Source organism: Triturus cristatus, chromosome 7 (assembly GCF_964204655.1).
Source record: "Triturus cristatus chromosome 7, aTriCri1.1, whole genome shotgun sequence".
Classification (NCBI taxonomy): Eukaryota; Metazoa; Chordata; class Amphibia; order Caudata; family Salamandridae; genus Triturus; species Triturus cristatus.
The window spans coordinates 275,511,971-275,525,705 of NC_140590.1; positions in this window are offsets into that span (position 1 = coordinate 275,511,971).

Sequence of the window (13,735 nt, forward strand, 5' to 3'; positions counted from 1 at the left end):
TGTCTGGACAATAGTGGTTCATGAACGTATGGCGGGACCTCCACATAGTCACCTGGCGCATGTCCAGTACAGGGACTCCATGTGCCAACACAGTGGTAGCAGCTTTGGCCCTGATAGAATGAGCACACAGTCCTTTCGGAGGCTGCTTTTTAGCCAATGCGTAGCAGATCTTAATGCAAAGCGCAATCCAACGAGAGATGGTTCTCTTCTGAAGTCTTTTGTTTTCACCCCAGAGAACCCCAGAAAAAGCTAATCATCCACCTGGCGTTCTTTGGTACGATCAATATAAAAGCTCACATCTCTTCTCCTTAGAGGCTTGAGGCAAGGTGATGCCTTTGACTGATGTAGAACAATGCCACAACTTTAGGCAAGACGATGCCCGTGTCCGCAAAACTAGCTTTTTGGGAAGAAGGTGGCATGCGGAAGTTGATATAGAAAGGCCCTACTGTGGTATGAAGAAGAGAAGTGAAGGACATAAATGTTGTAAACCTTTCAAAAAGTGGATAACAACTTGAAACTTAAACAAGAAGGGCTGATCCAGCAACAGTAAAAAGATCGAAATGTACCCTTCAACGGTGCCCAGAACAAAGCCTTGCAATACAAAAAAACATAGGGACAAAGCAAACAACAAAACATTAGATAACTTTGCCTACAGGGGGTCTATCTGCCATGTACCGCACCAAATTTGTCCCAACAACAGACGTATACAGTTTTTGACAAGGGACACCTGGCTTCCAAGATGGCATCAACCACTTCCAGAGGAAGGTAGAAGGTGTTCATCTGTCACTGCTCAATGTAGAAGCATGAAGGTGGATATTGTGAAGACCTAGGTGCAGAACAGTGCCTTTCTGCTGCGACAGCAGATCCTCTCAAAGGTGCAGTCTGATTGGAGGGCAGATGCTCAAGCCCAGGAGTTCTGGATACCAAACTCTCCATGCCCAATCTGGGGACACTTGGGCGATTTGGGACTGGTTGGTTCTGATTGTAAAGATACGCCGTATGACATGTAAATTTGTAAGTGATTTAATCTCAAGTATCTATATCCTGGACTGACAGGAACGCATTCTTACAGTAACTGCCCTGTCGCAATTTCAAACCTACACATTCCACTCCCCGCATCACAAAACAGACATTCTATGATCCACTCAACCCACATAACAGTACCAAGATCCCAACACATCATTCCCATAAAACAGATAAATAAATAATTAAACACTGAATACAACTAAAATTGCAATACGTTATATGAAATGCAATGAATAGTAAAAATAACAATTCACTGATTTAAAGTAGAATAATCTATCTTCTCATATCATAATCTCTAAAACTCATAGGTACATTTTTGATTCTATATGAATTCTTCTAAACCATATACTTATCCTTATCGCTATGACCTGGTGTTATTTTGTGTCTGCTTCTAAGCTCTTCATTACGAATAACTGACGCTCAGTCTTTATTCCAACAGTTTCCATTGTCCAACGTTACAACATGTTTTCCCACCTTCTTCACTCTCACAGGATTATAAAAACAACTTTTTCCGTTCCCGCCCACAGGTTTTTTAATCCTCACAATAGCTCTTTCTTTGACCTTCAACTTACGTACATGAACTTTAATGTACTTATGTTGTGCCAGCTTTCTTCTCTCGCCAACTGCCTTCAAAGTTTCCTCTAATGGAACAATGTTACCTATCCACACTCTATTAATTTTAGAACCCGGTACTCTGCCTTTTAGCGACCTCTGACCCTGCTTGCAGGCAGGTCGCCCCCACGCCGCTTCTCGTCACCTGACCGCCTGGTTCCTGCCTCCTTGCTGCCTCCTTGTTCCTGGGCTCTTTCCTTTTTCCTTCCCCTCTGCCCTGCACGCCAGTTCCGACCGCCCCCTGCCGCTCTAGATCCGGCCCTTCCCGCCACTGCTCCCCCGCTGCCCTGCCCCCCTGCACACCCATTGGCCTCCCCGCTCCCGCCTCCCAGCTGCTCCTCCCTCCCAAGCCACCTCATATGCAGGCCGAGAAGCGGTAGCAGGAGCGACCTCTGACCCTGCTTGCAGGCAGGTCGCCCCCACGCCGCTGCTCGTCACCTGACCGCCTGGTTCCTGCCTCCTTGCTGCCTCCTTGTTCCTGGGCTCTTTCCTTTTTCCTTCCCCCCTGCCCTGCGCGCCAGTTCCCCCCGCCGCTCCCGATCCGGCCCTTCCCGCCGCTGCTCCCCCACGGCCCGCCCTCCTACACACCCATTGGCGTCCCCGCTCCCACCTCCCAGCTGCTCCTCCCTCCCAAGCCACCTCATATGCAGGCCGAGAAGCGGCCGCACAGCGGCCGCGCTGAAGGCGCGCCTAAGGGAAGCTCGTCTGCGCCAGTCCGCGCCTGGACCACGCCTAGCGCCAGAACCCCTGGACCCCGCGAACGTCACGACACCAGAATCCACTACAACGCCAGCACCCTCCACGCACTCAACGCCGGCCGAAACCACACCTGCTTCCAGGCCGCCCCGAAACGGACCCACAGACCCTTCTCCTGCCACACCTGCACCTTCACCTGTGACAGAACCACCAAACCTCCAAGGACTGGACCCAACCACCTCCGCTGCATACTCCTCAACACTCGCTCCGCACGCAAACACTCCGTCGAGCTCTGGGATCTGCTCGACCCTTTGCCCCAGACGTGGCCTTCCTGACCGAGACCTGGTGGAACGACTCCTCGGCGCCCGACATCGCCATAGCCATCCCGGACAGCTACAAGATCACCCGCAGGGATCGCGCCAACGGAATCAGGGCAGGAATAGCCATCGTCCACAAGTCCACCCTCAAGGTCGCCACCCAGCAGACGACACCCTCAACACCTGCACTTCCAGATCCACACCGACCCCAACACCACCCTCAGAGGAACACACATCTACAGACCCCCCGGACCCCGGGCTCAGTTCAGCGACTCCATCGCCGACCTCGCCAGCACCCACGCACTCGCCTCCACGGACTACATGCTCCTCGGGGACCTGAACTTCCACCTCGAGAACAACAACAACGCCAACTCCGCCACCCTGATCGCCAACCTCGGCCTCAGACAACTCATCACCGCACCCACCCATGCCACCGGCCACACGCTGGATCCTCTCTTCTCCACAGGCTCCCACGTCGCCTTCAACCACACCACCGAACTCCACTGGACCGACCACCGCTGCATCCATTTCCCCTTCAAGAAACCAACCATGCACCACCGCACCCAACGGCTACCTCACCGCGGCTGGAGCAAAGTCACCAAAGACCAGCTGACCACCTCCCTCGCCAAGAACCCACCCACTGACCCCACCAACCCAGACGCCGTAGCCCGCAACCTCAGACAGTGGATCGACGACTGCGCTAACACCCTCACCCCGCTCATGAAACCCTCCAACTACAAAAGGTCATCTCCTTCATAACAGCGATATTCCCGGAAAGCTGGAAGCACGCCAAAATCAACGCCCTCCTCAAGAAGCCCAAAGCGGACCCCAAGGACCTCAAAAACTTCCGGCCCATCTCCCTGCTCCCCTTCCGAGCAAAGGTCATCGAGAAAATCATCAACATGCAACTGACCCGCCACCTGGAAGACAACAACATCTTGGACCTGTCCCAGTCCGGATTCAGACGAAACCACAGCACCGAGACAGCCCTCATCGCCGCCACAGACGACATCAGGCGCCAACTAGACAACGGCGAAACATCAGCCCTCATCCTCCTGGACCTGTCAGCCACCTTCGACACGGTCTGCCATCGCACTCTAAAGACACGCCTCCTAGCAGCCGGAATCCAAGAGAAGGCTCTTGACTGGACCACGTCCTTCCTCTCTGGCAGAGCCCAGAGCGTCCGTCTCCCACCCTTCCGATCCGAAGCCACCGACATCCTCTGCGGCGTCCCCCAGGGCTCATCCCTCAGGCCGACGCTGTTCAACGTCTACATGGCCCCCCTCGCACAAGTGGCCTGCCTTCACGACCTCAACATCATCTCCTACGCCGACGACACCCAGCTCATCCTCTCCTTCACCAAGGACCCACACACCACCAAAACCAACCACCACTAGGGAATGATGGCTGTCGCCGACTGGATGAGTAGCAGCCGGCTGAAGCTGAACTCGGACAAGACGGAAGTCCTCATCCTCGGACCCACCCCCTCAGCCTGGGACGACTCCTGGTGGCCGACCACACTGGGAACAGCATCAACACCCACCGACCATGCACGCAATCTAGGATTCATCCTCGACTCCTCCCTCTCCATGTCTAAGCAGGTCAACGCCGTCTCTTCCTCCTGCTTCAACACCCTCCGCATGCTCCGCAAGATCTACAAGTGGATCCCCACCAAAACGAGAAGAACGGTCACCCAGGCCCTCGTCAGCAGCAGATTGGACTACGCCCTCTACGCAGGAGCCTCAGCCAAACTCCTGTAACGGCTGCAACGCATACAGAATGCCTCTGCACGCCTGATCCTCGACATCCCTCGCTGCAGCCACATCACACCCCACCTGAGAGACCTGCACTGGCTCCCCGTCAACAAGAGGATTACCTTCAAGCTCCTCACCCACACACACAAGGCACTCCACAACACCAGACAAGCATACCTCAACAGACGACTCAGCTTCTACGCCCCCACCCGCCAGCTCCGCTCCGCCGACCTCGCCCTCGCCACGTTCCCCCACATCCGAAGAGCGACCTCCGGCAGCAGATCATTCTCCCACCTCGCTGCCAAGACCTGGATTACCCTCCCCATCCACCTACGGCAGACCCAAGACCTGCTGACCTTCAGAAGACTCCTCAAGACCTGACTTTTCAAGCAGTAGCAGCATCCCCCCACCCCCCAGCGCCTTGAGACCCTCACCGGTGAGTAGCACGCTTTACAAGTACTCTGATTGATTGATTGATTGATTGATTGATTAGCAAAACAAAATGTGACACATTGGTATCAGCATTTGGTGTTATGCGTACAGCCCATAAAAGGTCTTACTTCCAAGAAAGATTATTCACAAGAGACAACAGCAATTTTTCTTTTATTATCCGAATAATCCTCTCAACAAGGCCATTACTCCTTAATAAATGCCATGATTGATTGATTGATTGATGGAGCCTTCCGAGCCATGATAGGTACATCAGGGCCCGTCTCTTTGAGTCAGCTTTCAGGTTGTGTAGGAGTTGTGAATAATTAGCCTGAAACAGCTGTGAGATCTTAGGCGTTAGTTTGATGCCCAAGTGAGACTTTTCTTTGCCCACTGGAAGGGCGTTGTTGAGATTAGGGCCTCCATTACTCTATCTGGTAGGGTTAGATTGAGTAGGAAGGACTATGCCAAATGTATGCGGAAGCCTGCCACCTCTACAAATATTTGAAGTTTGTATTGTAGGGCATTTAGTGAGTTTTGTGGATCCATCAGGGGGAGCAAGGTATCATCTGCGAATAAGGAGATATAATGTTCCTCTGTTCCGAAAGTAAGCCCTTTGATTAGCTGATTAGCTCGAACCATTGCCGCAAGGGGTTCAATGCTTAAGGCAAAGAGAAGAGGTGATAGCAGACAGCCCTGTCTCGTTCCTCTTTCCAATCTAAAAGGTTTTGCACTCACTCCATTTACCAAGACTCTTGAACTAGGCTTGGCATAATTCACCCGGACCATGGTGAGGAAGGTCTCACAGAAGCCAAATCGCCTCAGAGTGTTGAAGAGAAATGCCCAGTCAGCACGGTTGAACGCTTTCTCCGCGTCCAGACCGAGCATGACCACTGGGATATCTTTTTTGTGACTTTCTCTATTAGGTGGGAGACTCTTCTTACGTAGTCATAGGTCTATCTCCCCTAATAAACCCCGATTGATATGGGTGAATTAGTTCAGGCATAATATCGTCTAGCCGGGAGGATAAAATCTTGGAATAAAGCTTTGCATCCAGATTTAGAAAGGCAATGGGGCGGTAGGCACTACAAAGTGTCAGATCTTTCCCTGCCTTTGGTATGACTCTGGTTATGGTCTCGCTGATAGATGCCGTTACCCATCCTACTTCGGCTATGTGGTTAAAAAGAGAGGTTAAGTGTGGGGCCAGCTCTATGTTGAATGTTTTATAGAAGCGTGTCATCAGTCCATCTGGCCCAGGGAATTTAAAGAGCTTTAGGGAGCTTATGGCTTGCTGTACCTCCTCCTCCCCAATGGGAGCTGCTAGTCACTCATTTTGAGCTGCTGTAATTTTCGGTAGGTCCACCCTGTCACGGTAATCTGATTGAGCTTGTGGGTGCGGCAGTATAGAGCGACTTATAAAGGTCTCCAAAATATCTGCCTTCCCCAGTTCTGATGTCTCCAGGTCTCCTGTGGGGCTAAGAATATTTCCAATGTATTATTTTTGCCATCAAACCCATAGTTGGCGTGCTAAGTGGGCTCCCACCTCATTGCCTAGTGTGTAAGATGTTGGTTTCGGTCTTAAACGTGTCAGCTCGGTTCTGTTGGCATAGATTGCAATTAGTTTCCCCTTCACCGCTGTTACCTTGCACTGGAGAGCTAGAGTGGGGGTCTGTTTGTGCGTTTGTTCTAAGGCATGTAGCTCTGTTTCCCGTTTCAAATGTTCTGTGGTTCGCTGTTGGTTAAGCGCCGCTTTTGCCGCCATACAGTGGCCCCTCAAAATCACCTTGGACGCATCCCAGGTGTCAGAAGGAGATGTATCTTGGGGATTGTTCAAATGAAAGTATTTGTTTATAGTTTTTCGAAGGTTCATCTCTCACCACTCTATCGCACAGCAATGCGTGTGGGAAGAACCGTCTGGAGTATTCAGGTGCGGGGTCCCTCCTCCCATGACAGACTATTACCGGTGCATGGTCTGAGATAACAATTGGGCTGATCTCAGCTCTACAGACCTCTCCCATTAGGGTATGACTCATAAACACATAATCTAATCTTGAATATGAGCAATGTACATGCGAAAAGAAGGTGTGGTCTCTGTCTGTTGGGTGAGCTTCTCTCTAGGCATCGACCAAACCCAGATTCTATAATGCCTGTTTCTCCCCCTTTGAGAAACTACCCATGAGGGATGTGTGTGGGTGTGCGCTGTCGGTGCCCGAATGCCAAGTAAGGTTGAAATCGCCCATGAGGAGAATCTCCCCATCTACAAACTCCCCCCAGTAGCGGTAGCGTTTTGGTGATAAATGCTGCCTGATTAGTGTTTGGGCATAGATCGCCACTATTGTGTACATTTTCTCTCTATTAAGCCCCTTCACCATGACCACCCTCCCTTCTTTATCAGACTTGACGCCTTCAGGTTGAAATTTCAGCGTTGCATGAAACAACAGTGCCACCCATTGTGCTTGGTGAGACTAGAAGATTTATATACTAAAGGATAGTTTTTATGTTTCAACCTTTGATCTTCGGATCTTTTAACATGAGTTTCTTGCAGTGCGATGATATCACAATGATCGTCCATTAGGTATGTCCACATTCTTTGCCGCTTGGCTGGGGCCTTAAGCCCTCTCACATTCCATGTTGAGGCTGTGACCACATCCTCATGTGTGGGGCGTCACCCCTCAAATCACGCTCGGCTGGTATCCCACCACTGTACCCTTCTCCATCCTTCCCGTTGCCCCTCCTTCCTCCCCCCCACTTCTCCCCGAAGCTCAGCATACATAATTACTTTCATCATCATCATAAAATCTTTATTCGATTGTTACATCATGAAAGATACACTATATCAAAGATAAAAATAATTTTAAGAGATTCTAATACTAATACAACTAGATTATGAATAAGAACCAAAAGACAATACATAACAGAGACCAACCCAAAAAGAAGAAAAAACTGTTAAGATATGATTAAATCAGCATAGCGATCTTTTCATGTGTCATAAAACAGATAAAAGAAAAAAGAAATAAAAGCTTAATTGGAAATAACTAGATATCTAAAATAGGGGGTACTAAAGGAACAGCCCACTTCACAGTATATCTACGTATAGCCCATGACCAGCTCAAAAATTTAGCCATTGCAATGGCTATGTCCTCTCGCGTATTAGTTCTAAGAATACGCAGTGCTGTCTTATGAGATCTAGTTCCTAGATTTGAACAGATCGACTTAAGCCATTTATACCTGGGGCGGGCAAAAGCAGGGCATGCAAACAAAACATGTGCTATTGACTCATCCTGTGTTAAGCATGTAGGGCAAAACCTATCATGACCAACCTTCCATTTGCTTGTAAAGGAATTAAGAGGTAGAGACCCCACTCTAAATTGATGATATAGTTTGTGGTCATCAGGTCTGGAAATAAAATTCCAATATGGTTCAAAGCTGCTTATATACTTATGATCCATAAAGAGACCAGACAGGGAGCTACTGTTTACCCCTAGCCTTATTTTCCCAAACCTGGATTCCCAGTATAGGGCTTTAAAGTCCATTTTATTGGGGAATTGGTTGCTCCTAGTATCAGACCAAAGGTGGTCCAGACCCATATCGTGCAAACCACTTTTAACATATTGGAGCCAGGCTATACTCCTAAGCTTGTCTTGATCTTTAATATACCAGATTGCATTAGCATATATAAGTAGTTCAGGAGTTGACCACAATCTTCTCCAATAGGAGAGGGGTCTGAACCCAGCATCTTCATCCAACGCACTGCAGCCCAGATCTAACAATAGGGGATGGATAGGTGTTGACTGGGGAAGACTAGTCAATGAGCGCAGAAACTTATTTTGGGCTTTGACTAGATGGGAAAGATTGTCATAGCCCCATATCTCAGCCCCATAGATAACTGACGCTCTTGTTTTCCCTTTATACAGGGCAATAGCGGGCCCCACCGGTTTAGTGTGTGAGGCTTTATGTTCTTTCAGTAGGGCACCAGCTAGTTGGTTGTGTTTAAGAACAAGTAGATCCATTTGAGACTTCCAAGTCAGCCTACGGCTCATGGTGATCCCCAAGTAGGTGAACGTGTCTGTTTGTTCCAAGGGGATATTGTTCATTGACAATTTGCTCTTGAGATTTTTACTTTTATGCATCACCATATATTTAGTCTTGTCGACGTTGATGGCCAGATCATGGTCATTACAAAAGACCAGAAATCTGTCTAGGGCCCTCTGCAGACCAGATTGTGTTTTGGACAGAATGAGCGTGTCGTCTGCAAACATAAGTAGTGGGACCTTAGAGCCATCCAATGAAGGAGCGTCGGTTGGATGGTTTGCAAAGTAAGAGATATCCCTCTTGATAAACAGAGAAAACAGGGTCGGTGCTAGGTTACACCCTTGCCTAACACCCCTATTGACGGGAAATTTATCAGTAAGCTCACCCTGTTGTCCCCATCTGACCTGTGCAAAGTTTGAAGTGTGAAATCTGACAATAAGCGACAAAAGCGCCAGGGGCATACCAGCCTCCTTAAGAGAGTCCCACAACTTTCTACGGGGGACTAAATCAAAGGCAGATTTCAAATCAACAAAAGCTGCAAACAGAGTGCCCCCCGACAAAATGACCGTTTTCCAATAAATCATTGAGAATCTGATGACCTGGTCAATTGTACTAACATGGGCCCGAAACCCAGCTTGGTATATGGATAAGGCCTGGGACTCGTCAATCCCTTCGTTAATCCTAATTAAAATAATCCGAACCACGATTTTTTAGAGAGAATCAATTAAACTGATGGTCTATAGTTGGAGGGGCTAGAACGGTCTCCCTTTTTAAAAATAGGTATAATTTCTGCACCGAGCCAGGAGGCAGGCAGGGGAGCACCCCTGGCCAGGGCGTTTACCAAGAAAAGAATATAAGTGGCCCAGTTTTTTTTATCAGATTTAAAAAGATCCGTGGGGATACAGTCCGGACCGGGCGCCCGGCCTGCCGGTGCTGCTTCAATGGCTCTCTCAATCTCCGCCAGACCGAAGGCTAACACCTCCGTGGTATCGATGTCATAAAAGTCAGACCCAGAGGATAAGGGGCAAGTGAACTGGGCTTGGAAGTGGAAAACCCATTTGTCTGGAGGGACATTGTTATGGGGAATAGGCTCAGACACCCCACTTCCCCACTTAATTAGATACCAAAATCTCCGCCAGTTCTTCTCTTCTGAAGCTTTGGTTAAATCCTCCCATCTTTCCTTATCAAAGCTCTCTTTGGCCTTCAGAAGCACCCTTTTATATGATGCCCTGGCTGCTTTAATAGCCTGAATATCGTTAGTCTTAATTGCGGAGGAAAGCAAATTAAAAACTGCAGAGCAATCTTTGTCATACCATTTAGCTGATTTGGGTCGGATAGGTTTTTTTTCTTTTCCTTTAATGGTGAGCAAAGATTTCAGACTATAAAAGAGAGCCTCATGCTCTCCTTTCAGACATTGAGGAGGATCTTCTAAGTAATAAAGACTGAAAGAGTCAGGAGAGTGTCCTCTAAAGATTTTCAGAGCAGACTTTGAGTACTTGGATTGTCAGATACGTTGTCCCACTTCAATCGTCGAAGGTCATTTGACACCTTGATGTCACCCCCCAGCAATGCCCTAGGGGGGCCAGTACACACTAGAAGCTTGATTATTAATTGCATGGATAGGGGATCGTGGTCACTTTCTGGTCTGTGGGTCACTGCCATGTCCAGTACGATAGGCCATAGGTCCAAGCTGACAAAGATATAGTTGATCCTGCTGCCACTCTTCCCATTGAAAAAAGTATTGTCTGATGATGCTCTCCCATTAGCGACTCTCAAGCCCCACCCCAAGGAAAAGCTTTTTAATTGGAGGGCCGCTTCAGTCCACTTTTTAACAGGAGCAAGGGACAGCGATGGAACACCCCAATTACTGTCCTCGTCAAGGCTAAGTTTGCCATCTTCGGTCCCTAAGGGCTCGAAGGTGCAATTAAAATCACCTGCGATTACCAGCGATTTGGGGTTTGCAAACCCGTCGATTAAAGTGTCCAAGACTAGATAGTTGGAGAAGATCTCCCCCCCGCAAGACCTCTCGAATAGATATTAATTAAGGTGAATGCTAATTCACCGTCCCACTTAACTTTTAGAGCCAGAATGTCATCGTTATCCAAAGGAATATCCTTAATGTGACACGAAGAGTGTTGCCTGACCCAAATTAAGTCTGCCACTGGGTCGGCCTTTCCCTTTAGTGGTAGCCACTTTCCCATACGCCAGGTAACCCAGTCGATGGATAATAGATAATGACCAGGTCTCTTGAAACACAATGACTATCTACTAAATTCGACCATTCTAACGAAGGAAGTTTGGAGGAGAGACCAGCGACATTCCATGACATCATGGAGAGACTCCCACTAGCAATAGTCTCAATGGAGGCCTGTGGTGCCGCTACAGAAGGAGATAAAAGAGCTCTTGCTAATGAGGAGCCATGTTCGAATGAAGGGGTTTCTGAAAGGACAGGCTGTAGCCTAGGGCCTGTATCAAGCTCCTCAATGGGATCCAAAGCGGCCAATGTGCATAGTGATGGTCAATCGCAGGCGTCTAAGTCCGATAGAGGTGCAAACATATTGCGTAATGGGACCTCAGTTGATCTGGTGACAGGTCTCAGACTTCCTCTCTATGGGGCATATCCCAGTGGGAGTTTCTCAGTATAGAAGGTTGGGGGGACTTGCCTATAAAAGAACCCTAGCGGCAACACCACAATGGAATTATCCTTTTACCTTGTGAACCCACCCAAGAAGTCCAGTATCACTCTGGGAGACTGTGTGTTGTCAAAATTGACTATCACGCAGTCACCCTTCATTTCCTTCTTAAGGGGTCCCACCCACCCAGTGCGTCGAGCCATGATCATATGGTCAAGAATATTTTCATCCCAGAATCCTGCTCCCTTTAGATTTGTGTTAAGCCAGTGTCTGGTTTTACAAAGTAGTTGCCCAGTGGTTTCAGGGTTTCTACACTGACTCTGAGGGACTTTACTCAGAATGACAACCAAAGGGGCTGCAGCTGGTGGAAGATGAAGGGATCCACTATTCGACCGTGGTCTAAGCAAGCCCCTATCACCGGCCATACTTTACATGGTCATCATTTCCTGAGACTTTTTATACTGTAAGTATCTAGGGAAAAAAAGAGAACCAAACTTTTGGGACAACAGGTCCTGGAGTATAGTTCTGCATTAGGGTCATTTAGGGCAAATCAGTCCAACATCGCTGCCTTGGCTAAGGTGTTGCTGTCTTCACAAGATATAGGGCCTTTAATCGCTCACGGTCAATGCTGCAGTCTTCTTCCTGACTGCTCATTTATCAGTGTGATTGAGGCAAATGAGTGTCCCCCCCTACAACTGCTGCATATTCGATTTGTCTGATGAATCTTTGGCGTTGTAGATCATCCATCTTTTCCTTATCAGCTCACATACTTCCTGAATCTGAACGTTCTTTGATTCTCGGAGGCTGATGAGAGGAGATGCTGTAGTCAGCGTTCTAGCATTTCCGTTGTTGTTTAGGGGGACGTTGGGAAAGCCAGGGAGAGTTTTCCCCACTTCCCCCCAGTCTCACTCCCGATGTTACCTCTGTGAGATGGTGTGTCCGGTTGTGGTATTCAAATGCTAGCCCAAAGGGATATGTCCATAGGTATCTGACAACCCTCCTTGCAAAGCTTGTCCGTGGCAGGTCTAAACTGTTGGCGGCGTGCCAATGTCGCTGAGGCTTTGTCTCGGAACAGCGTGCACGAAAACCCTTGGAACGCCACCTTGTCAATTTTTCTCGCTGCTTGAATAATGGTCTCTCTTACTTTAAAGGAATGTAGCTTGGCCAATATGTCGTGTGGCCGTTGTTTGTCCCCTGTTGGGGGTTTCCACACTCTGTGTACTTGGTTGATTTAGATTTTGCCTGCATTGGGTCCCAGTGTTTCACTGAAAAGTCCCACTATGAAAGCCTCTAAATCTGGGCCCTCCACGCCTTCCTCCAGATTTTGGACACAAATGTTTTCCCTCAGAGATCTATTTTCAATATCTTCGTTTTTGAGCGTGGCTGACTAAAGTTGCATCTAGAGCGCTTGTGTCGTGGCCTTTAGCCGCATGGTGCAGTGTTTTAGTTCCATCGGTTTTGTCTCCAGATCTATCACTCTGCTCCCCGCCGAGTCTATATCCTGCCGAATTGCCACCAGCTTCTCATTTAGATCCATTTTGAGAGTCTCTGGAGTTGTGGACATGTCTGTTTTGAGTTCTTCGCGTAGTTCTTTCTTGAATTCGCGTAGCGAGGTTAAAAGATCCTCCTTTGTAATCCAGATCTATCACCTTGCTCCCTGCTGATTCTATATCTTGTGGCCTGACGGCTGCTTCCCACGTCGGTAGATCCAAAGTAATTAGATACTCTATTTTGCTGCTATTTCCTTGGAGGGATATGGAAGCCCTCTGACCCTGCCTTCAATAGCAAGAAGTTGGGGTCCCAGAGGAGATGCCCTGTGTAGCCCCTCCTATCCCAGGGCCAAAGGGGGCTGCTCTCCAGGTGTGGTGGGTCTATGTGCTCTGGGCTCTTATGAGAGTTCCACTCCTGCTGTCTGGTGATGGTCGTGTGACACCCTTATTGCTCATATAGTCCTAAATTCAGACGTGCAGGGTACTGAGGTCTCTGCTATACATTTGATGTCTGCCCATGACCACCATATTAAGGTCAGCTTTCACCGAACCACTGTCGTAAACTCATTCAATTAGGGCCCCCGCGGGTACTGGCACATGCCATGGCTACAATTGCGTGCTAGGTTTTCCTCAGATGAGTGCCCGCCACCCAGCTTCGGCTTTCTGCACTCACACTCATCTGCGGAGGCCTCCGGCCACCATCTTGGGGTCTGGGCTCTGTACCAAACAGGGATGACGTGCCTGCG